The sequence below is a fragment of the Pan troglodytes genome, chromosome 2, assembly GCF_028858775.2.
Source record: "Pan troglodytes isolate AG18354 chromosome 2, NHGRI_mPanTro3-v2.0_pri, whole genome shotgun sequence".
NCBI lineage: Eukaryota > Metazoa > Chordata > Mammalia > Primates > Hominidae > Pan > Pan troglodytes.
Genome location: NC_086015.1, coordinates 85,740,696 through 85,766,531, shown reverse-complemented (window position 1 = coordinate 85,766,531; position 25,836 = coordinate 85,740,696). Strand labels below are relative to the sequence as shown.

General features: G+C 37.0%; 1 long non-coding RNA gene across 2 annotated transcripts; it reads right to left on the bottom strand.

The window, feature by feature from the left end:
* Positions 1 to 373: 373 nt before the first annotated feature.
* On the bottom strand, positions 374 to 24,960 carry LOC107970688 (uncharacterized). 2 transcript variants are annotated; one of them, XR_001713448.3, is made up of 4 exons: positions 24,813 to 24,960; positions 15,995 to 16,065; positions 4,080 to 4,245; positions 374 to 477 (listed from the first exon to the last, which is right to left on the bottom strand). It is a non-coding gene; the product is annotated as an uncharacterized LOC107970688 (long non-coding RNA). The 2 variants fall into 2 exon arrangements; XR_002943150.3 differs by lacking the exon at positions 4,080 to 4,245.
* Positions 24,961 to 25,836: the final 876 nt, after the last annotated feature.

Sequence of the window (25,836 nt, the reverse complement as noted above, 5' to 3'; positions counted from 1 at the left end):
ACTTTGCCCTGTTCTTAGCTGACGTGTGTATCTCTAACCTAAAATGAAGGAGTTAGCCACCATGTTCCTCAAGTTCAAAAACTAACCAGTGATAATAAATTGACTTTTCTTGTAACAGCTATAAAAGAATGCAAGTTTTTTTTTCTCTCTCTCTGACTGAAGCACTCCCCTTAGCAATACCAATTCAACATTTGTCACCCATCAGGGTTATAGCCATTGCTATGGGGATCATACAGGAGGTTGTCTGAATAAGAAGCCTGTTCTTCAAATAATACAGAAGAGAGTGGAAGCGAGTGCAGACAGATTGGAGGGGAAGCGATGAAGGGCCATGTGTTTCCCTCTCGCATTCAGCTTTCAGTTTCTGGAAAAGTACCTTTTCTGTCTCTGGTCCTGAAGCCATTGAATCTGGTGATGAAAGCAATGTAAAATAGCTTCCTTATTGCTTTTCCTATGTAGAATGAGCTGGAACAGACAGACCTGATAGAGACCAAAACAGTGAATCAGCTTTCTGGCTGGCCTTGTGCCTCTCAGACTATTTCTTTTTACTATTTTGAGTCATGCCCTAAACTTGAGGTCTTCAGAGTAGTGAGTTTCATTTCCCTCTCTATTCCTTATAAGGGGACAAGCACTGAGCTATGAACTTTGCTAGGTAGAATATTCTGATGAAAGAAAATAGCATAGCAATGTCATGTCCTTTAAGCAGTAGAGTTCATTTATCATTCACAATGTGTTAGAATAGAAATGTAGATAAATTTTCTAACTAAAGCCAGCCTTTAGGGGGGAAAAAAATCAAATGAACTCCCTGCTAATTTTTCTGCCCTATTATCTTATTAATGGTGATTTGTAGAGAATTTCAGAGAAACGTTCATACTTCAGGGCAGAATTTCTTAATTGGTAGTGTGAGGAATTATAATACAGTAGCTATAAGTGTTTTTGTCTCCATAAAGTGTTACATCTGGATTTTAACTCTTGGCAAAAACTGTGCAGAGAAAGCAATGTTTATGTACATTAAAAAATGTATTTTTGTGTTAGATATGCTTATGCTAACAACATGTCATTCAGAAGCTTACTTATGACTTACAGTTTTTCTTGTCATTTCTGCTGGACCAGAGAGAGGTGTTTGGCCCTCATATATGTTGTGTAAACTGTTTTACCCAGAAACCTGAACTGTATTTTAAAAGAATAGTATGATATAGTGGTCAGGAGAGGTGGGCTCAAGTTGCAGCTCTTCATGCTCAGTGCCTCATTGCTTTTGTTTCCTCTTGGAACATACGGATGTCCCAGTGAATTCCTTTCCCCTACGGTCGATGTAATGCCCCCTTAGTGTTCAGCTACTCCAGGCTTTGCACTAATATAGCCCAACCTTGTGAATGACATTTAACAATATCTCTATGGTAACCAAGAGGGCAATGTAAACTGTATACAAACTGAAATAGCCTTAGATCCCATCATAGCAACCAAGTGTTGAGGTTCTCTATTTCTTTCCCTCTTCCCCTCCTACTCGCAACCTAGGTAGACTACAGGCAGAAGGAATAATTGACAGAGGAAGCAAGAATTGCAAAAGAGAGCTCATAGGTAGAAACAGTTTGGTTCATCTTTTTTTGTTATGAAAGTCTGTACTCTCAAGAACACACATTGTTATTAATAAATGTTTATACAACTAGATGTTAATTTCTTGAAGATAGGGGAGGGATATCAACCATTGGCCTGAAATTTCAACAGCTGTCTGGTAGTAACAGTAAGGCAATACAAAACAGAAAACCGACAAAAATGCTATCACACCAAATTACTTTGCCACACAAGAATATGAATTAAATGAAGTAAGTGTTCAAGTTCTTTATGCATACTTGTCTAAGGTAATACAGGAAATAGAAAGCTGTAAATGTGTGAATAAACTCATCCAACATATACATATTATAACATATGAATGTGTGAAAAAACACATATATAATTTGCAAGTCAACTGAAAACACACAAAGTTCACGAATTCTAATATTTGACTTGAACCAATGAATCACTTGATCTCTGTATGTGATACTTGTTCTCAATTTTAGGTATTTTTCTGGTTACATACAAGCATCAAACCCAAACACATGATTTTATTTGGATTTAAAGAATGTTCTAGATCTGTGCAATGAAATGCAATACATATGTTTCAAATCTTTAGGAATTTCTCACCTCACACTATTTAGCTATGAGTCTTCTATTTTTCCTTTAGAAAGGAAGGAGGAGAAGATGAAATAACTTTATCCCTTCTTTATTTATGTCCAATAAGGATTCTTTTTTAACTGTTTGTAGTGTCACTTTCCATCGACCCCAGTAATATACATGAAAAATACTGTGTGCAATGAAATTGCACACACACCCCAAGCCACGCTGTCAATTATTGATTACAACTGATCATATGATATTACACACATACAAACACACAGTCACTCTCTATTCCCTCTTGTTCTTTCTTATGGTAAGTGGGCATCACTCAGTGGGACTTTTCTATGTAGAAAAAGCAGTAGAATACCTAATTCTTTACTGAAACACCTATTTTTTAAAAGACATACTATATTGGCTACCATGTATTGAGTCTTTTCTTTTTACTGTGTCCTGTGCTGAGCACATTTTTATTCTTAAACTGCAAAATTATTATTATTGCACCCCTTTTGTCTAGGCTGTGCTGATCTCACTGTTCTCAGCTGTCTTTTATGCTAGTTACACAAAGGATCACCAGAAATCTCTAAATCAGGGATCAAATGTTGGCTCTCTCTGTTGTATTATTTTGCTTGCTTGCCTTTAATTGAATCTGAATGTCTTTGTTGGAGGACAGGGTAGCACTTGAAGCCACTTGGGAGGATGGGATGCCCCACTTTGCTGTAAGATATGAGGCATGAGTTTGGAGGACTGCCCCAAAGACTGAGAGCTCATGCCAGGGGTGATCCTCTATCTGCATTTTTTCGCCATTTTTGGCCCCTGCTCTCACACTCTCCCTCATTTCCTTGTTGGGTATTTTGCCTCATGATGACTATATACTGTCGTTTGACTCCTCAGCAAGTCATTATCATTTTCTTTATTGTCTCTGCCATAAGGAGAACTAGGAATTATTGTTTATATTTCTCCTTTATCCTCATCATTTCTTAAAAAGTTTTTGAGCATGATGCTTCTATCTTATCTTTATTTCTCAACTTAAAGTCCCCATTCCACTCATTTAAAAAGAAACAAAATTATAAGTCAGACACCAAAAGGCAAATAGTACTACATGTTCTCACTTATATGTGGGATCTAAAAAGGTTGAACTCATAGAAGCAGAGTAAAATGGTAGTTTCTGGGGACTGGGGCAATGGTTGCGGGGTGGGGAGAAGTTGGTCAAAGGGTACAAAGTTTCAGTTAGAAGGAATAAGTTTTGGAGATCTGTTGTATAGCATAGTAACTATAGTTAATATCAAGTTATTATATACTTGAAAATTGCTAAAACAGTAGATCTTAAATGTCCTCACCACAAGAAAATGGTAAGTTTGTGAGATGAGGGATATGTTAATTCGTTTGATTTAATCATCTCACATTGTATACATGTATCAAAACATTGCATTGCACATCATAATATATATACAATTTTCATTTATTTATTAATTGCAGCTTAATAAAGCTGGTGAGTTGATTCGATGAGGCCCCAACCACACTACTGAGGGTAATATCTTTTACTTAATGCCAATTCATCGTTGATGTTAGCCACAACATTGTTGGTGTCAGCCTTCACAACAACCCCTAGATTGGGATGTGGTTAAATAACTGGGCATGATAGCCTATCCAAGTTGACACGTAAGAGTAACTATCAGAGGAATATTCTGCAGAATACATGACCAGACAAGGAAATGCCAGACAAGGAAGTCTGAGAAACTGTCCTAGACAGTCCAGAGGGGGCTAAGGAAGCATGACAACTAAATGTAATGTGGTATCCTACATGTGATTCAGGATCAAAAAAGAGACATTGTGAAAAAACTAGTGAAGTCCAAATCAGATGTAGAGTGTGTGTGTGTGTGTGTGTGTGTGTGTGTGTGTGTGTGTGTGTGTAAAATAAAAACAGATACCTGAATAGATGGTTCTCCTTTACTGGAGAAGTATAGTGTTAGAACAAATTACATCCGATGTCCCAGGGAAACAAACCAGGGCTGAAAGACACTGGGATCAGGAGCCTCAGCGCAGTTTTCCGAAGTCACTGGAAAAATGACAGCCAACTGTTTTTCAGCATCTTCCCTGACCAAAAGACAAAGCAAAGGTCTACAACCATGATTGCATGAAAGCAAATGTCTAAAATGTAGGTCTCTTGTTGATCTGCGTTGGATTACTTCCTGTAAGATATTGCGCTTATTATTTGGGTATTGGTTTACAGGTGAATAAATAAAAACATTCTGAAACAAAACTCAGGATATTTGGTAAAATTTCTTTCACATTTAAGTTACTCTTAAGTAAGTTAAATAAACAGTAACAGCTTCTAGGGTGTATACTTTTCAGCCATCTATCTAGGAGCTACAATTCATGTTAAGAAACAAGAAGTTTGTAGATGTTCAAAAATTAGGGGCTGTGACTGCAATTCTCAGCTAGGAGAAGCTAGGACCAATTTACGAGTAAATCCTAAAATCTTAATGACTGGACAAAACAAAAGTTTATTTTTCATTTATATCACATCTCAATACAGAATAGCAAGGGACTCTCATCCATCCTGTAGCTATGCTATCTTGAACCTGTGGCCTCCAAAGTCATAATGGAAAAAGAGAAAACTGAAGAACTGCAAAAAAAAAAAAAAATGTCCAGGCACGGAAGTGGTTTATCGTCTTCTCACTGTCCCTTCTGTCCCATCCTATTAGTCAAAACTCATTCATATTGCCCTGACCTAGCTGCAGAGCGGGCTGGGTCTTCCTGTGTCCAAGAGGGAGAACAGTGCAATGAAAACAGCATGCCATCTGCCGTAATTGCCAACAAAGTCTGGGAAATCTTATATACTTTATTCCCCCTTACAGAATCATGATGCAAATTAAATATTAAAGGCCCTGAAAATTCCTAAGATAAGGAAATTGATCTAGCATTGTTTAATTCAGTATTTCCCAAACTCATTTAACAGTGTTCAACTCAGTTCTCATTCACAGGGAACATCAATAACATCTTAGGGGAAAAAGCTCTATTTGCCTAAACACAGTATACAGTAACACAAAGATAAATTTATCTCTCCTTTTTTTTAATGTGTCTATGACCAATAACTCCCTCCTTCTAACTCCCTTTTGTGTGTGTGTTGTGTGTTTGCCATCCATTTTCCTCCATGGTCACCTGGTCTAGGAGTCAACATTTCTATTAAAATGATGATCTCGTGATTAACTGTCAATGGACGATCTTATTTCTTTAGATTCAGAAATCTCTTGATAGGTTTTTAAAAATTGATAAATAATAGTTGTACACATTTACAGAGTGGGTGTGATTTTTGTTACATGCATAGAATGTGTAATGGTCAAGTCATGGAATTTAGGATATCTATCACCTTGAGCACTTATCATGTCTATATGTTGGGAATATTTCAAGTCCTGTCTTCTGGCTATTTTGAAATACACAATGCACTGTTGTTAACTAGAGTCGCCCTACTCTGCTATAGAACATTAGAATTTATTCCTTCTATCTAGCTGTATGTATGTACCCATTAGCCATTCTCTCTGCCCCGCCCCCAGACATTCGTCCCAGACTCAGGTACCTGTCATTCTACTCTCTGTCTCCATGGGATCATGAGAGGTGTTTAATTGGATCCCCAAGTACTGACCTCAGAGTTCTCTTGAATGAATGTTTCTGGGTTATGAGAAATCTGAAAACCAGATTAATGACCAACTTCTAGAAACAGAGTAGGATATTAGGATAAACATTTCATTTAATTGCTGGATTGATCTGCTTTTTTTTCAGCCTAATGTTTTCTTGCTGATTACTGTTGCCTATATTTTAAAATTCATTTTTATATCACTTATTGTAGTATATGTATATGTGTGAACTATTTGCATTATTTTTGGAGAAAGGCAGTAAATAGATGATGGATACACAGATCATAGATAGGTACGTAGATATATAGATAGATAGATGAATAGATGTTTTAAATGTGGCTTCTGGTGTGATGGCATAGTCCACAGTGATCTGTTTCAATATTTTGTGACTGGTTGCTGAGGAACCACTTAAAGCTAATGAGAAGTGCAGGAGCTTCCCTTGATATTTTATTAGTATAAAACCTGGATTTTCTAAATTCATGGAGATTTCTGCTTAATGTTGTAAAAACAGGATGTTATTTCTCACTCTAATGTGTAAAACGTTGGAAAGTCTATACAAAAAATAATAAATGTTCTGGGTGTGGCAAAATAATAAATGCTTATATGCACTTAATCAAACTTCCATTCCTTTATATATCTAAATCATTAAAAAATGTATATCATTTACATAGATACATGTGAAAAGTTAAGAGAAGCTCTTAATATGGGACAAAATAAAAAATAATATTGGATACAGGAATATATATTATACCCTGCCTTTATTGACAGGCAGTCATAAAAATGAAGTTATTAATGTTCAGCTTTCATTTTGTTCTTTTGAAGGATCATTCTCAAAAATTATTTTTGTCTCTCCTGGCCAGTTATTCCTAGTACTTCTCATAGAACTAGTACGAGCATAAAGTGGGTCTATTCTTGACATTCTGACTAGCTAGCCAAATGTCAGTTTAAAATAGACAATGTTGTTATTGATTCATTATTATTCATTCATATATTGAGATACTGTGCCAGGTTCTTGGAAAGTAAAGATAAATAAGATAGAATTTCACAGCTTAGTAAATTGACTGTAGTCACAAAGGAGCAAATAGATTTGTTACTGTGTCAGAGTCTAAGAGTCACCTATCTAATGTCCATTCTTCTGTCTTCCACAGTAATAGAACCATTATTCAGGTGCCAAATTACAAGTTTCACCCATGTGTCTAAACTCTAGACAAAAGAGGAAGTTGGGTAGGACTTCTGGGATTACTGCTTAAAAGGAAAAACAGAAAACTCAAACATTTGCTATTAACAAGCTTCTCCTTCAGCTGCTTGGAATGTGTATAAAATGCTGGAGATCTGCGTCTATCTTAGCTATGACACAACTTTACATGCTTGATGGCAGATGGGAAAGAAGGATGCAGATTTCCAATAATTTCCAATCATACAATTCTGAGCTGCCTTTACTCACTTTATTCATGTAAAAAAAAGCCCTTCTATATTTACTAATATATTTAGGATTTTCTGTTACTTGCAGTCAATACAATCCTAAATGGTTCACTTATCAATGAAACTAAATGATCTCAATTGATAAATCAATCAAGAAATTGGCCTTGGATACATAAGATTCAAGTAGGTAGTTGAGCAGGGCTCTAGACATACAGAGAGAAAGCACATTAGTATATTAGAACTAGGAAATTACATTGAATGCTCTCTAAACATACATTAATTCCTTCAACATGAACTTGTAGTCCAAAATGATGGAAGCACAATATCTGTGAAGAAAATGATTTAAAAATAAAGGTGTAATAAATTAGAACCAGTTTATAAATAGCCTTCAATGTCTAAGCTAAGAAGACTGAATTTAATTTCTTATGGATTATAGAGTCATTAAAGATTGTTTACAAAGTGAGAGAAAAATATTATTTAGAGCTGAAGAAATCTTAAAATCCTCTAATGTAGTGATTTTCAAAATATGCAATGGGACATCCTCATTAACACCTACATGGTGGGCAGGGAGGGGGCTGGAGCAGAGTTTGGGGCTGCTTACTGGGCATGGCTTCATGGCGCTGAGAGCCCTCATTCATAGGAACTCTATTTTAATCTGTTTATAATCCCACATAGTAAAGCTTTTAACAAAATATCCCAAAGTGAATAGTATTTCAAATCTACCAATCTATGCCAATGTTAAAATTTTATTTATTGGAAAATTTTGACTCAGAGAAGTCTTTGCCCATTATCCCACTATGAGTTAGGACTTGACCACAAGTCTACAGAACACTAGCCAATTTCTGTATTTCGTCGTAGGGTGCAAATCAGAGATGTGCTTTAAGATCTTCTGAAATGTGCTTTGAAGAAAATAAATGTCAGAGGCTGGGCTACCAGTTAAAACCTACTTCAGTTGCTACACCAGAGATGGTGATGGGCTGAAATCAGAGAAGTTTCAGTAGAGCTACACAGGTAGGGATGTGTATCAGTGATCCTAAATAGATTCTAAGCCTCTTTCGTCAACAGTGTAACCAAACCTCTGCTTTTAATTCCTTGTGCTTTAAGCTCTCAGAACAGTTTCTCCTTTTCTGGTTGCATCCTGACTGATTCATGGTCAATGCCCTACCTTTTACTGAAGAGAACTGTTGAGGTTGTGAATTTAACTTGCATGGTAATTTTGCAGGCTGCAGCCTCAAAGTTTGGGTCTGATTTTTTAATGCATAAGTCCTGAGGCTACAGAAGATAAAAGATGATTCCAGTCCAGGTATAGGCATTCTAGTGTTCTGATCATGCCTTGAGCTGAGAGTTTAAAATCCTGAGCATTCTTGTTCTTTAATCTCAGTGTAGACATCTTTCCCCACAGTCCTTGTGCTCATCGCTTTCTTGTCATTCTTTTCCAAGTCACTTGGACTCTCCAGCTTCACTTTCATTAGGCTCAGTATGCCAGGTAACTACAAGTGACAATTTAAGTAACTGTTTTGTCTGCATTTTATGGACTTTCATCTCATTTTCCACCGATGGTAAAGTTATTACTGCCTACAAATCTCACTAAATAAAATAGCCAATAAAAAATATTATCTTCAGGTGGTTCTTTACCTAGGAAGTGCTTATGGTGCCAAATGATTTATCAGTCAGGGGCAGACAAGAAAACAGACATCACTAAAGGTATTATAAACACAACATGATTTATTATAGGAGCATAGAGACAAATGTTGGAAGTGCTGGTAAAGCAAATGTCAGGAAGTTACTTCTGGCTTTCAGAAATTCCAGAAATGACAGAACTACAGAAAAGCCATTGCTAATAAATGTAGCTCTCTGAAACACTAAAGTCAGTGTGATTCTCAGGAGGATACCCAGATATTGCTGGAAGCTTCGCTGATTATCACAGCTGCCTACAGCACTGAAGTGGTTAATTCTCAGGAGGATGGCTGAAAGCCAACGGCGAAACTTCCCTTCTGCCATCTGCAGATGCCCTTACTCTAAAAAGAGTAATGAAGTTGCTGAGGAAGAGCACCCCATGCACGGTGCAGTGCATGTGCAAAGACTATTGAAACTGAATTCATAGTGCCCAGGCCTTCTTGCTTTGCAGAGTAATGAGGAATTATAAGAATGACAGTATAAGCTAAAACCATGCAAAATGATCTTAATCAAAAAGAAAAAAACATAATTGTTTCACAACCTTTTAACATTTTTGTCAAACTATTAAAGAGTCTGTTATTATCAGTTAAAATCAAATAGAAAAATGAAAAAATAGCAAAACTAACATTTATTTAGTACATAGTAGTTTAAAACATCAGGAACAATGACAATTAGCCTGTTTTCTTTCTTTGTATAAAATATGTCAAGAAGAGGTCTTGAGGAAAGTAAAAATGAACAATAACTGTAAAATTTAAAGGTGAAGAATAGTGATGCCAATAATTGACATAGAAATAAGCAGTACAAAACTTCAAGGATCAATGAGGAGTCTGATCTCGAACTTTTTTTTTTTTTTTTTGATGGAGTCTCGCTCTGTCGCCCAGGCTGGAGTGTAGTGACGCAATCTTGGCTCACTGCAAGCTCCGCCTCCCGGGTTCACGCCATTCTCCTGCCCCAGTCTCCCGAGTAGCTGGGACTACAGGCACCCGTCACCACGCCCGGATAATTTTTTGTATTTTTAGTAGAGACGGGGTTTCACCATGTTAGCCAGGATGGTCTTGATATCCTGACCTCGTGATCCACCCACCTCGGCCTCCCAAAGTGCTGGGATTACAGGCGTGAGCCCCCGCGCCTGGCACGAACTTCTTAAATTTTAAGTGCATGAGGCTAATCCATATGGAAACACCCAGCATGCTGCTAAAATTTCAATCTCCATCTCAGGAGATTCGGGAACTGGAGCTACAAATGAAAATGCCGTGTACAAAGAAGTGGTAAGTGAAGTTAGGAAATAAAATTGCTGAACTCAGACCCTTCCAGTAGCTCCCAGGTACATGGTATGAAGCAGATAAGCTCAGAGAATGGTAGATGGTAGCATGAGGAGAGACATAAGGAATGGAGAAAATGCAAAGTTATGTAACAAAGGGCAGTGAATTTTAGAACAGAAGTAATGGCAACAGTAACAAAGACAGGCAATGGTAAGAAATGTTGCTGAGAAGTAGGGTAAGTCCTAAGTAAAAACTCATTAAATCTACCATTTAGAATGTTAATGGTGATTCTTTATAGAAAACTGGGGATAAAACGCTTGGAAATAAAAGAAGGAGGTTGGAACGATCTGAGAAGTGAGTAAGCAGTTGATGACTAGCAAATGTGGACTATATTTTTTAGTTTTTTGTTTTTTGTTTTTTGTTTTTTTAGAGAAAGAAAGGATAGCTTTATAACACACCTTGAGAAAATCTAATATACCTTGAGCTAGTAGAGAGATAAAAATTGAGGATGACAGTTCAGCAGAGGTTGAGAGGGTTAAAATTTCTTTTTTTTTTTTTTTTTTCTTTTTTCTTTTTTTCTTTTTTAGAGATGGAGGCCTGGCTCCGCTGCTCAGTCTGGAGTGCAGTGATGCAATTATAGCTCAGTGCAGCCTGGAACTCCTGGGCTCAAGTGATCCTGCCTCAGCCTCTGGAGTAGCTGGGATTGCCAGTGTGGTCCACTGAGCCCAGCTAGAGGGTTGGGATTGGGAGAACAGATTGAGGGTGACTTGGACAGGAGGAGGGCAATTCTTCCTGAGAGGGAGGTAAAAGGGAGGAGGTATCAACTCAGATTATTAGGTGATGAAGCAGGAAATGAGTGGAGGCTTCATTGGCATATCACTTCACCTTAAAGTTGAATGGAGAGGTCCATTGCACCAAGAAGAAGAGGGAGTGCCAAATTGAGAACTTGTGAAGAGCTGAGAATGGTTTGCAACATTCAGTACAGGAGCTGATAAAACATACCTAAAATAATTGTCTTGTTGTTTTATCTCAACTGATAGGTTAGATCACGTGAACTTGACCCATGGATAAGCCGAATTTTTGTTATTTTTTTTTCTATTTTAGTTCTTAGCTAAGAAAATTTCTGAGAGGTGGAATGAAGGAAAAGAATCTTTTAGTGTTAGAAACAGCATTGTTAAAAGGGTGTCTGCATAAGAAGAGTAAAACCAGTTGGAAAGAATTGAGAATATATAGTGACTGTAGTATAGGGTGATGGTAAATATCAAGTTTATTAAGGAGTGGCAAGCAATTCTTTGTTTTTTAAAAAAAGTCTCTGTCTTTACAAGAGTTCTGTAGATATTTACCAGTGTCGAATATTTTATCTTCAAATTCAAATACGTAATTAGATTCATACTCTAGCATGCTTCTTCAGCCCTACCTGTACTTATCTTTTTTTCTGAGAATTTTGTCAGACTGTTGGATCTTCTGCTTTTTTTCTTGGGAAGGTTTTTTCCTATGGGCTCACTTCTGACATTATTCAGTGTGTAATTTCTTTTCTATCAAATTGATTTTTCCAGAGTGGAGAAAAAAATCCAACTTATTATTCTAAGAAAAGAAAGAGTTTGCCTCATTTTTTTAAAGAAATAAAACCTAATAGCTTGGTGCCTTTTGGTGATTGAGCTGGAAAAAGTTACAAGTATCTTTCTTTCTACATAATTATTTCCATTTGGGCATATGGTTCTTAATAAACCTTGAACTGGGTCTGAGTCTTATTTGTTCACTGTGTGAGTTTGGTGTGGATGCTCACATGTCAGTTCTATCAGCTAAGGTACAATTCTTGCTTTGGAACTGCCTAGAAAAAAGAAAATATTTGATTAAAAGAAGAAACCTAACTTGAATTAAGCTCTGAGCCAAGGAATATAAAGAAAAATTAATTCTTTTAAAACATCACAGTCCTAAACTGGAGATTGACCAAAAAATTATTTAAAATCAGAATTAAAAGAACTAGAAGCTTAATATATTCAAGAAAAGTGGAAGTAAAGTCATGGTCCACCTAAGGACCTCATATAATTGCTGAAGCTGATACAACAGTGACTTTCATATTTAACGACTCTCTTCCCAGAATGTATTTTGTGTGTGGGTAGAGAAATCCTTTTCACAGCACAGTGAAATGACAGTGAAAATGGGAGAAGAAAAGATGGCCACGCTAAGGCCGTGGACCAAGAGACTTGGCATAAAAAAGAAATGGCTTCAGTGAAGGGCAATAAATAAAATTATATGTGAATATGCACACACAGTAAATCTATTTAGGTGCAACCCTAAACCTCTCCCATGTTCACCACTGGGTTACCCAGCAATTCACAAGTAGTCAAAACTTTGGTTAGAAGCTGCCTTGGATGTGTCCGTTGCTAGTTGTGTGCTGAATAAAGCTCCAAGGAAAGGACACTCAGTCTATGCTGCATTTGAAATCCAGGAAGATATCTTTAAACAGCAAACTTGATGAGCTGGTGAAGGGGCCTCAGGAGGACAATCATTTGGCTTCACTGAAGGAATTGGCAGTTTTTGCATTCGCCTCCTGATGAATTTCCATACTCCCCTGATTTCCAAACTTTTCTTTTCTCTGCCTAGCCTATTTATGTTTCTGTTCTCCCTCTTACAGACCTCAGATTTTGATTACTCCTTTTGTGCGAAAAGTCTTCCTGCTCAAAGCCGACTTTAAATTCCCTCAAAGGAGATAAGATAAGCATCAAGCACATAGACAAATACTATGTTTCAACACAATAGCTGAAATGAATTTTATCTTTTGACCCACAGATTTCCTGTACTCATGAACTCATAGCATGTTACATTTCCCAGTGACTTATCTTTATGCAATGTTGTTTCACTGCTGTGATTATTTCATGTTTGTGTGTCTTGCTTCTTTAGTGCTCAAGTCCTTATATTTCATGGCTTGCTTTCATTGTTTTCAAACCACAAAGCAGTGTATCTGTATTAGTCCATTTTCAACTGCTATAAATAAATACCCAAGACTGGGTAATTTATAAAGAAAAGAAATTTAATTGACTCAGTTTCACATGGCTGGGAAGGCCTCAGGAAACTTACAATCATGGCAGAAGGCGAAGGGGAAGGAAGGACTTTCTTTGCGTGGTGGCAGGCAGGAGAGAGAAGTACAAGCAGGAAAAATGCCAGATGCTTATAAAACCATCAGATGTCATGAGAACTGACTCATTATCACGAGAACAGCATGGAGAGACCACCCCCATGATCCAGTCACCTCCCTCCCTGACACATGGGGATTACAATTTGAGATGAGGTTTGGGTAGGGACACAGAGTTAACCATATCAGTGCCACATGGTTGTACAGAGAATATGCTCAATTAATTTCTAGTGTGACAAATAATTTTTCCCATAGAAGAATTTGTACCCAAACATATCGTTTACCCCTTGGTATTTTACTTGCCTGTTTTACAAAAGATTCATGCAATGCAGTTCACTAACTCCAACATACTGAAATGATAATCAAATTTTTGTTATGTAGTGGCTCATTGTAGAAGGGCTGATCAGATTTAACTATTTCATGTTGCAGGTGAGGACACAAGAATGCTTATTCAGATTACTTTAACTTGTGGAATGCAATGGAGAAAAACAATGGCAACAGCCAGACCAAAAGCCACACAAAACTTAAGCAGGGTTGTCTTCTACCTTAAAACATGTAGCCTGACTTCCCTTCCCCTGACTGTAGAAATTTAGTTTGTCTGAATTTTCTTCAATATAAGTTTGCGGCATAGGAATAATTTCATTACTTTTGAACCTAAGTCACTTTCACACTTAATTCTTCATAAAAATGTTTTCCAGGGTTTAAAGAGAATTATAATTTCTCATGTTTGGACTGTCTTATAGTAAAGAGGTGGAAAATAGAATTAACTGCAGCGAAATGCTATGTTATGCATCGCTTTAAAATTATTCATTTTTTATTTCTTTTATTGAACTGGAGTTTTTACTCATGATTGACCTTCAGATGATTCTGAATATTACTTTCTGCCACAGAACTGAGTAGCCTAGTGTTGGCTTCTTAGGTTATGAAACTACAAATTGAATTGGCTTTCCTGAAGCTTAAGGCTGAGGTCGTTGGAGTGTCTTTTAATAGAGACTTACAAATTGAATAGTCAAAACTTTTTATCTGAATGTTAACATCCACCTGTAATCAAAGTCCATTTGTGCTTTGGCTTTGATAATTTTAGTGATGGCTTTCTTATGAGCTTATTTTAGCAGGTGACTAATTCAGAAGAGGCAGTAGTGTTTGGCAAATCCTGATATGGAAAATGATCAAGCAACATAAAAATGTCATACTAAGCAGTCAACATTTGATAAAACTCATTGAAAAATATCAAGGCAATCAGCCAAGAAATATGTTATGTTTTTAATGGCATACTGAGAACACAATGATGGCTACCTATGATTGCCAATATATCACCAATATCATGTTCCTAAGCACAATGGCAGGAGACAAGATTGTGCCATTCAAGATGGCACTTTCCCTCACATAGTGTAAAACCTATTTGGAGACACAAAACAAGGAAATAGTTATATGCATAAAATTGAGACAAGGTTATGGTAGGAGGGAATATTACAAATGAATTTTTTTAGACAGGCCAATAATTTGTCCACAAAATAGAGCAGAATTTGAATTCCTTGATGGGAAAAGCAAGGTGAATTGAAGGAGATGAAATAGGATCAGGAAAGGCACAAATGAGAGTATAAACATTTTATGGCACAGGACATAGAAAGCAACAGCCAAAGTAAAGTAGACCATGCTTGATGGGGTGTCGGGGGGAACAAGGATGAAGACATAGATTTATGAGGGCCTTAATAGAACTGAATATTGTACCCAGTGGAGAATCAATACTGTGTATGTTCTTGAGCAATAAAATTAGATCATGACATCATCTGTCTGCAAATATTAATCATACTGATGCATTAAAATGATTGAAAGAGAAGAAAGGTGAGAGTTGGAGAAAATAGTTTCAGATTTCCAACTGGACTACTCCTGAGAAAAAGAGAATGGAGAGGAATGTATAAATATAAGAGACATTTTGAAGGAAGACACAATTGAGCATCATGACTTAGCTGAAGAAAATGGAAGTGAAAACACAGCCATATGCCAACCTTACAAATGACCAAATATCTCTAATGAGTAATAAAATGCTCAGTGTGTTTATTTTGCTTTGCCACCTTGACTGTTCAACGAATTTATTCATTAAAAAGTAAGGTATCAACGTCAAGCCAGCATGTAGGAGGCTAGCAAATAACAGGAAAGTGGCCTCACCTGACACTACTCTGAGACAACAGAATGCATACCCATTATGCTTTACAGAATGCCCTTCATGACTGCAAAACAGAGATTAAATCTTTTTCATTATGATAGAAAGCATGGCAGTTTCCCAACATTTATTCTTTTACCCTTGCACAAAACCCCTTACTTCTTTGAGTTTCATACCAGATCTCACCCCTCCTCATAGCTGTCATTTTCTAATCTTCTATTACTCTCAAAAAGTGTTGAAGCGTAGATACCATAGTCATTGCTTCCTCTGTATACTGAGATCTGGGAAGAGGAGCTGCTGCTACCCCCTCGGAAATCTTGAAATCCCATATACCCCTGTATGATCACAGTCTCTCATTCTTTCAGTCTCACTCACACCTATATTCCTCCTGATGCTAATAATTTCTCAGTGACTACCAGTTGCTTTTGCCTTTACCGAAAACACTCATAACTACTTTTATATTTAACTTCCTCACAAACCTCCCCTCATACCAACAAAACAAAACTCCCATCCTGAACGTGTGCTTTAATCTACCATTCCTCCTTACCTATTTCAGATATAGTATGAGAATATCCATGATTGTTAACCTCAGCAGGTTCCTCAAATTCAAGAACAGGTCTAGAGTGAAAAATAAAGACAAATGTCTTTCACTTTTGTTATCTCTGCCCACTGAAAAAGAGCAACAAACTGCCAACTGGCTAAGGCTTCTATAATTACAGTGATTTCTGCATGTTCATGTTCATGTGTATAAGTGTGTGTGTATGTGTGTTCCTAGGGAAGAATAAGGATTAAATCAAAGAGAAATCAAATTGCTTATTTTACTGTAAAGTAACACTCAACATTCTGCCCTTTTCCAATTTCCTCTAATACCTTTTACTTCTCAAGTTTCTTGAGTACAACACTAGCCTTATGCAATATCTGATCCTTTTCCTCCTAGAATAAAAGTGTCTAGAGGCTTTCTGGATTAAGTGTCATGGTGCAATAATTACAAAGAGATTTGAGATTTGAAAACTTCACTCCTTGTTCAGAAAAATTTGGTAAATGAAAAAAATAAGGATAAGTTTAAAGATGTATGTGGGTATATATGTGGGTTATAGATATTTATACCTCCCCACCAAAATATAAAAGTAAGAAAAGAATTTTAAATTGAATGTAAGATTATATTTACACATGTCTCTACCATTCTGAATATTACAATATTCTTTTACTTAAAAAAGCCAAAGTCCCAACATGGTTCCTTCATTCTCTCATCAGAAGGGATTAGCATACAAGTTTTCCTGACCTGAAAAGTAACCTTTAGCTGACAAATGCATGTTAAGGAAATGAAAAACAGCAGTGTTTCTACTCTTATCCATTTCTTCTGATGGAAAAATGTTTCGGCTTTCAAAAAACTATTGTTTTATATCTGCATATGTTAAGAAAAGCTTTAAATAATTAAGGTGCTTTTCTGAAGTGAGCATACATATAAATTTAAAATTTAAGGCTAAGCAATAAAGTATTCTCTTTGAATTAAAGTGAACTTGCTGAAATGATTCATTAAACCCTTAAAAATAATTCAAACTGCAAGAATATATACTAATGAATATTTCCTATACAGCTTGCAAATTAAGTTGAAAAAGTCTACAAAGACATAGCTATCAATATAGGAATTCTGATAAATCATGTAGAGTCATGATTTTGCTATAAAAGTTCATTAACACATGACATTTATATGGTTGCATACATTGTTAGTATATAATTGGCAGCCTCACAAAGCCAATGATTTCACACAGGTAGATTTTCCATTATTCTAAGTATACCTTTAAATCTCCAAAGATATAAATTTATTGCAACAAAGTGTTACTGAACAAAGCAAAGAGAATATAAAGATGACATGAAAGTTGCTGGTGCCAAAATGGAGTCACTTATTTCAAATTCTAACAAAATGGAGTGAGAGGCCATGGCAGGGAGTTTTTATGCATATATGCCTATAACAGGACTCTTCACAAGGCATTTCTGCATGCGGACCAGTAGCAGCACTTACCACAAGAACTTCCTCAAGACTGCAATATTCCAGATAAGCCACCTGCACAGCGTCGCTTAACTAGCAATGACTGGGTGCACCTTTGACCAAATGCCAATACCTGCAATGACTTCTGTGACCTATGAACTTTGTTTTAAAGCAACTTAAGTGCATTTATTCTTTTTGGCTTTACAAATCTTCCTTTTGCCCCTATTCCCTTGAATATGCCTATGTTCAGTTACAGCATGAAATCCTGGATTGCAACCCTCTGCTATTCCCAAATAAGCTAATTTGTTCTGGAGAGCCTATCTCTGAGGTTTTTTTCTGGTTGACTATTGGGAATGGCTTTCTTGGAAATACCAAAGCCCCAGTCAGTTTTGTCACCTTGTACTTGGCTTAATGCCACTAACCAAAAAAAGTCTAACTCATGAATCGTTCAAAGAGCAATGGAATAATAACAAAAAGTACTATTATTCTCTAAATGGTAATTTTAAAGGTCAGAGCTACTTCTTTTGCATTGTTACAAATTGTTCACTTAAAAAAAATTTTTTTGAGACAGTCTTGTTCTGTCACTTTGGCTACAGTGCAGTGGCATGATCATAGCTCACTGCAGCCTCAAGTGATCCTCCTACCTCAGCCTCCCAAGTAGCTGGGACTATAGGTGCCCACCATCATGCTCAGCTAATTTTTAAAATTTTTTTGTAGAGATGAAGTCTCACTATGTTGCCCAGGCTGGTCTCAAACTCCTGGCTTCAAGCGATCATCCCACGCTGGCCTCCCAAAGTGCTGGGATTATAGGTGTGGGATTACAGGAGCCTGGCCAAATTATTCACTTTTAATTTAAGATATAACAGTGTTTAAAAAATCTTGAGATATTAAACATTATTAAAAAATAGGTTTTACAGAGATTTTTAAATCTCTCAGGTAAAAATTAAGATGATGTGCAGAAAGGTGGGTAACATGAACTCCCTAGATAAAACAATCTGTGGTTAAATTAGAAATAAAACAGATCTCTACCTTCCAGGAAAAAAGGAAGAGATATTAATTAAATGCTGGGCTTTTAACTGGATGCTGGCTAGGCACTGATATGTGTATGTTTGTAATGGAAGTGATTGAAGCTCAAGTAAACTGTCCACAAATTATGTGGTTAGCAAACAGGAGGACAAGATTTTTGGATTCAGTCTTGCCTGAACCCAAAGTCTATGTATCTTCTGCTACAGGAGATTTCCTTCACAACTACTACTTTTCTGTAATATTTGCGTTCAAAAAAGTATCCAGTATATAATCTTTTAAATAATAAACCCATGCTGATTTATCATTAAATATGTCAGTAATGGTGTAAATTATTTCCATATTTTGGAAAGGAAAATAAGCAATATGTAGCCAATCTATAGAAGAAACAAAGAAAAAAGATTATTCTGGAAACTGCCTACCCAAATAAACTGGAAGGCTAAGAATGCTGCTGGAACAACTAGAATCAGGTGCTGCGATGTCTCCAGGATTCTTTTGTTCTACCTCTTTCTGCTGCTGATCTTTGAGTTCTGACTTTATTCTCTGAAACCTGCTTTCTCCACAAGGCCGGAGCAATGACCACTAGCAGCTCTGGGCATGCATAGTTTTTCAAGATACAACAAAATGGGCTTTCAATCACACTCCCTCAAGTTTCACAATTCCTACTTATAAAACTCTTTGGAAGGCAGCCAGAACTGGCTTGAACCATGTGTATATCCCCTCAATTACAATCCACGCAGGGACAGAAGGAACTATGATTGGCTGAGCTTGAATCAGCTGTTCATCCTTCAACCAGTTCTTGTTACCAGAAAAGTGTAAGTGCATGTAAAAATGAAATAAGGCTGCTCCCATTAAACTTTCCCTAGAAAAAGGGAAAGTATACTGTTCTGGAAAACAAGACAGTGTATCTTAATTATACTCCAGTGTCTCCTCATTTGCTTAAACAATTTAAATGGATTCCAGTCATTGTGACCCAAGAAGTTTCCATTATTAAATCAAAAATATTTTTTCTTATGTAAGGCACACCATACCAAAGAAAAAAATCAAAAGGAAAGGGAAAATTCTATACATACAATGTCTATTTTATTGCAGCAATCAATGATTGTTGCTACCTAGAATTCCCCTCAAATTCATAAAAACCCAATTTTTATACAGATGTTGACTCCTCCAGGGTCACCTCCCCTACCACAGCCTCAAAAGTGGGATTGAATGTCTCAGGCAAATCTCATGCCACATGGCATGGTGATTACATCAGTGATCCAGACCTAAGCCAATTACTGAGTGACATTCTGCTGGCCACAGGCCTCAGGTACATGGATTAATGTAATTCATGAGAGCAAAATTGGAGGGAGTCTTTTTGAGGATAACAGAAAAGAGGTCTTCTGAGGCTCTATGAGAGAGAATTAAGAAAAGAAAATGTTCTCTGCTCTGCGACACATCTTGGTTTGTGGACATGGGAAGCTGGAACTGCTAAAAGCATTTTGCAACCATGAAGGGAACCATTCCTGAGATTAAACCAATGCCCCTGGCCTGGTACAGCTGAGGAGTTACAGAGAAACAAAGCCAGCACCACTGTGTTAAGAGAATGGAAGCTTGTCCTTCCTTTGGACAGCTACCTAAACAAACACATGTCCTTCTGATTTATCTCGGGCCTTTTCCTCTGTATTTAGTCTACAAAGTATCCTGAGATACATAGTTTCAATTAGGATACTGTTGGAAACAACGTAAGAGATCGACCAAAGAGGAGTGAAAAATCAATGTTCAGATATTCAAAGAAATATTTTGAAGATACCAAATCTTAAAATTATGAAGACTTCGTAGCTGTATTTCACTTTTTAGTTTACAAATAAATCATCTGTTTTTCCTTTTATTTCCTGAGCTATGAGTCAGCATCTGGCAGGAATATTAAGTATCTTATATTCTCCTGTAAACATAGTTGGTTCTGAGTGGTCTTACATCATTGGGAATGAGATTTTCCACAAAATAAACCACTTGAATTACTGATGCTTATAAAAAGTAAGCTAAGTATTTTGATAAGACTATTTCTCTGACCTGTTCAGTACTTCCTGCCTTATTGGAGCAGGGTGCATAACTTAATGCTTTTCTGACAACTCAGGGTCGTCACTGTGCATATCAATTGTACAGTGTATAGTAAAGTAATTATTGCAGGAGACATTTGTCCCAAAGGCCATGCTTTTTAAATATCTGGGTCAGTTTGTCGTCCTTACTTTTAAAATGATTTTGTGTATATTATGGTTCCTCTGACATGCCCCTTTCTGTCAGGCTGTCAGCTGTCATTTCTTGTTGTTCTTTGATGGCCTGCCAATATGGTCATGCCCCCTTCTAATTTTCTGCTTCTAAATTATTCTAGATTAGAAAGTCAAATAAGCATGCTTTTTAGAACTGTATCTAAAAAAGTTTTTAGTAAGGATATTTGTCTAATATACTAAGTTCTGAAATAGGAACATTGAGTTATTTCAGTTGGGCTGTCCAGATACTTTAGGACAGATAGAGTCTTCCCATTTGTAAGTTATAAAAGAGGTCACTTGTAAACAGAATCTTAAATCTGATTAATCTCTCAAAATAAGGTTTTTTTTTGAGCAGTATTTACATTGAGTTCATTTGGATTTTGCCCTGATTTAGGCTTGTTGTCAAGTGACATGTAAATTTTAGACCTATGATGAGTCTTAAAGCTAGAAAGCACATTAGCTAAGATCTCACATGATCTTTCAATTTACCGAAGGCACCCAAGTAGTTTCAGTGCTGTTCCCTAGTTGACCTAGCTAAGGACAAAGCTGGTCTATTTTCAGTACGATGCTTTCCATAGTGCCCAGGTCTCCCATATAAAAATATCTAAGTAAACCAGCTCCTTTTCTTTCATTAAAATTACACATTTTTCTGCTGAATGGATGTTTTTAAAGAAAAATGACTTAGAATGTGTAGTACCTTGAATTGACTTTTTTGGATTGACGTTAGTTTAAATCTTAAAGGATAGTACTTAACAGAACATCAACTTGAAGACCCTAGAAGACCATATGGAAATGATGGCTAAAATGTATACAAAATGCTTTAAATACAATTATTTTTATCATTATCTTCCATGTGTCTTCCATTGTTCTTCACCAGGATGGCATATAATGTGCTGTCTCATGTAACAAAGTGTCATTAGAAAGAGCATCTTGTCCCGTTGCTAACTGCAATTCGGCAATTTCAATCTGAAATGCAGATTTGTAAATTAGATCATAGGGGAAACCTATCAGTTGAAGAAATTTTATAGGACACTTAAAATATATATCCTTTCCCTTTTTCAAGAAGGATGAAACTTTAATGGTTTTAAGAAGTCCTATGGAGTTTGAACCTTTAAACAAACAAATGAAAAAAAGGGAGTGGAAGAGTCCTAGAATCCCTGGTTTATAAGGAAGGTGTTTGCTTCATGGGAAATCTCCCTCAGACTCATTCCATGTGGAACATCCTGTAAAATGTTTTCATCAGTTTTGTCTTGCTGCCTTCGATTGAAATGAGCCTACCCCCTGAATGTTGCTGAATTTATAGCTCTAGTAGAACAAACTCTTCCGGCATTTCCTACACACAATGGAGTTTCTTAGCTGCTCGAAAGATTTGAGCTACCGTAGTTTGCTTCATTATTAAAGACATATGATGCCTGTTGTACAGATTTCCCCTTGGGCAACAGAGCTGATAAAAGAATAAAGAATTTCAAGAATCTGTATTTCGAAAATAAGTCCCAAGGTATCTTTTTTCATTTTTTTGGAAGCTGGAGGAAAGCTTGCAAAATAATTACCATTTTTATTTAGCTTTGTACTTATTGTCAAGCTGTGGGAGAACACAGCATTTACCAGATGAAATTATGTGCCGTATGAAATAAACATGTCTTATTTTAACTTTTGGCCCACATTTGGTGGTGTTAATGAAACCTTCCTAAAAATGGGAATCTGAAGTCACATCCTCATCAGAAAGTGTCATATAATTCCAAAGGGAGCAGATGTGGCTTGCTCCTGAATGCTTCAGTCTCTTCACTTGAATACTTCTGTTATCCCAGATAAATTTTTTTTGTGTGTGGTCAATTGTGAAGTGTTTGAATTGTGACATCTTACATCCATCCTAATGCTTTAATGTCACTTCTGTGGTTCTATGACCCAAAGTCATTGTATTAAACCTATCAAACTGCCTGCCCCTTAACAAGCAGCTCTGAAGCAGAGCGAGCAAGCTGCAATGAGGTACGACATGTGTGCATGTCAGTGGGAAAAAGCAATGCTAATCCAGATGTGCTTCCATCTACTGGGCTACCTGGCTTTCCACGCGTATATTGAACAGCTGGGAGGCTCCTTTTGTTAGTGGAGAGGACAGCAGCTGAAGTAAAGAGTTGGGGATTCACAAAGATAGGACATCTATTAGAAATCAGCCCAGAAGCAGGAGCTGGCAGGGTTCCCAAAGTGGTTTTTCAGCTGCCACAGAGTCAGCCATTGATAGATGGACTTGGCTCCAAATGTTACCAGGGAGAAAAACATATTCCCGAGTAGCACTTAGTTCCTATAGCAGTGTGAGTTCAAGGTACGAGGGCTATACAAATAAAGTGCTTGAGCTGTGCAGAGAAGGTGTTGTGCTGTGGCTATAGCTTTACAGAGAAATTATTAATAAATATAGACTCTTATCTTACTGGAGATATGGTCCCCCAAATTTGCAGAAATCCCTTTGTGTCCCAGTTCTGAGTCTAGTCTTTTGCTACATAATCTTGCTTATAGTAAATGTTCAGTAAATACTTGTTAAGTGTAACAACTCCAAACTATTGTTTAATCTGTTCTGCCAAGTCTATTGCATATATGGCCATGAAAAAATACATTGCTTTAACTTAGTCTTTGTTTCCAAATTTCCCTTTTAATTAGTTCGGTTTTACAAAACTTCTCTAACTGAAAACTTATTAAAGTAATATAATCATGGACGTTTAAGGCTGAAGTAAACATTAGAGAGAAAGTGTATATTAGCCCTTTAATTTTATAGATGAAGAAATTATGGCCCATAGAACTGGGACATTTTGGTAAGAGTCACAAATTTAGCTTGTTGCAGAAGGCAGGACTGAAAATGAGTTCTTCTAAATCCCAGTACTGTGCTTTCCACTTTTTTATAATTGGAATGTGTCCATATTTCTTAATGTGCTATAGGATGAGAGAATAACTTTGCATAATTATTCTGAAAATAATAAGCAATATTTGCGAGCACTTGTTCGATAGGCAATATTGTTATGTAAATTATTTCAATAAATCTTCACAATACTATGAAGTAACTTGCCTCAATTTTATACAATTTATATTACATATATAGGAAATACTTATGTTTATTGTTACATGTAAATATTTATATCTATCTACCCACATATCTTTACTACTTACCTATCATCCATCTATCTGTCTGTTTTTCTGGCCACAGAATGTAAGTAGACGCAGAACTGGTTAAACATGGCTACAGTATAGTCTACGTAAGAAGACTCACTCTATTTCACTCAATAAACCAACAAAAATATGCAGAAGTTAAAAAAAAATCCAAATCCAAACACTACAGCATCCTCAGAATATACACCACCATAATTTCAAACACAGGAAATTACAAATAAACACAAGTAAGTTAATATATACTTAGGTATTTTAACAAATTATTAAGAGTCTTTATTGTGCTAAAAACAAAGTTGCTGACTTCTCATTTGAATCTTGAAAAGTTAAGGCAAAATATAGCTAAAGGAAAGTGCAAGGCTTTATCAGATTGAGAACGTAATCATATTGGTCTATGTAGATTCACACAAGAGCAATGTTTACAGAGGCACCATGATGTAAACAACCAATATGTTGAATCAGACGCTGTGGTGTACCTCCATTTGGTGACCAGGAATGAAACACAGGTGGTTGTAACAGAAGAAAAAAATGCTTACTCTTTGATCATCAGAACAGGCAGGTGGCAGAGACTCTAAGTAGATTGTTAAATAGTTCGAACTCAGTGGGTAGAAACGAGGGCGACTAGAGGGGATTTGTTCTCTAATCACTGTGTTTAAACCTCTGCTCTGTCAACTCTCCTTCCCCCATCCCTTTCCAGTTACTTTCATGTAGAAGAAAAAGTTAACTGTGACTATCTTTAGGTATTATGTGCAGACTACTCCAATTTAAACCTGAATCATTTGGAATTCCCAGTTTCCCTCCTGAACAAGCTCAGGCTGTCTCAGGTTAGACTCAGAGACTTACAATAGACTCTGTCCTTTCCCTTTTCCTTCAACTCTCCTACCACTCCCATATTTCCTGGGTCCTGCAAAGGGGTGAGACGTTTAGGGGAAACGTAACAAGTGTCTTACATCATTGGTGCTTTTGTAATCCAGCCACTGCTGTCTTCTGTGTGGCAGATATTCACAGGCTGATCCTCCTGGGAATCACATTAAAGGCTTTTTTGAAGGGTCTGCGGTAATCTGCAACCTGCACGGTTGTCTGACATAAGAAACATTCTTTCTGATGTCATCTCATGACCCAACCCCTCCTTTAACCCCACCCCCCCAGTACACACTTGTTTTGCTTTTGGAGAATCCTCTCCCACAACCCTCCTTCCTGCTCAGTTGAAACTGGATGCCTTCTGCTCCTGGTATACACAATGGCCATCCTGAGACTTTTCTTGTATTCTTTTCTTGATCCTGTGTGGGGTCAGGTGGGATCCTGTGTGTTCCTAAGCACATCATTTGCCTGAAGCACATCCTCAAAGAGCTTCCTAAGAAGGGGCTCTTCAGAGTTAAATTCTCATTTCTTCCATGTCAGAAAATGTTTCTATTCCAGCCATTTGCTTTATTAATCATTGTGCTGAATATAGATGTTAGGTTGAAAGCCTTTCCATTTCAGAGATTTAAATGTGGTGCTTCACCAACTTCTCTAGTAGGAATTTTCCGGAAGGGTGAGGATGGAGATCCGAGCTCCGCTTTCCTTCGTTTCAGCCTGATACGCTGCTTTCTCCCAGAACTAACTATATTATTCACAAATAATTCAACATTTCCAATCCAATAAAACTGAAGATTACCTGATTTTCAGGAATCACAGATTACTGGCCACAAACAGCCACCTATGGTCTTAAGATCTTATGTTTGCTTGTTGTTTCCTACACTGAGAAAAAATATTGTTAATGGCCAGGCGCAGTGGCGCACACTTGCAATCCCAGTGCTTTGGCTGAAGTGGGAAGATTGCTTGAGCCCAGAAATTCAGGGTTATAGTGAGCTGTGATTGTGCCACTTCACTTTAGCCAGGGCAACAGAGTGAGATCACCTCTAAAAAGAAAGAAAAGAAAAAAGAAGGAAGGAAGAAGGGAGGGAGGGAGGGAGGGAGGGAGGGAGGGAGGAA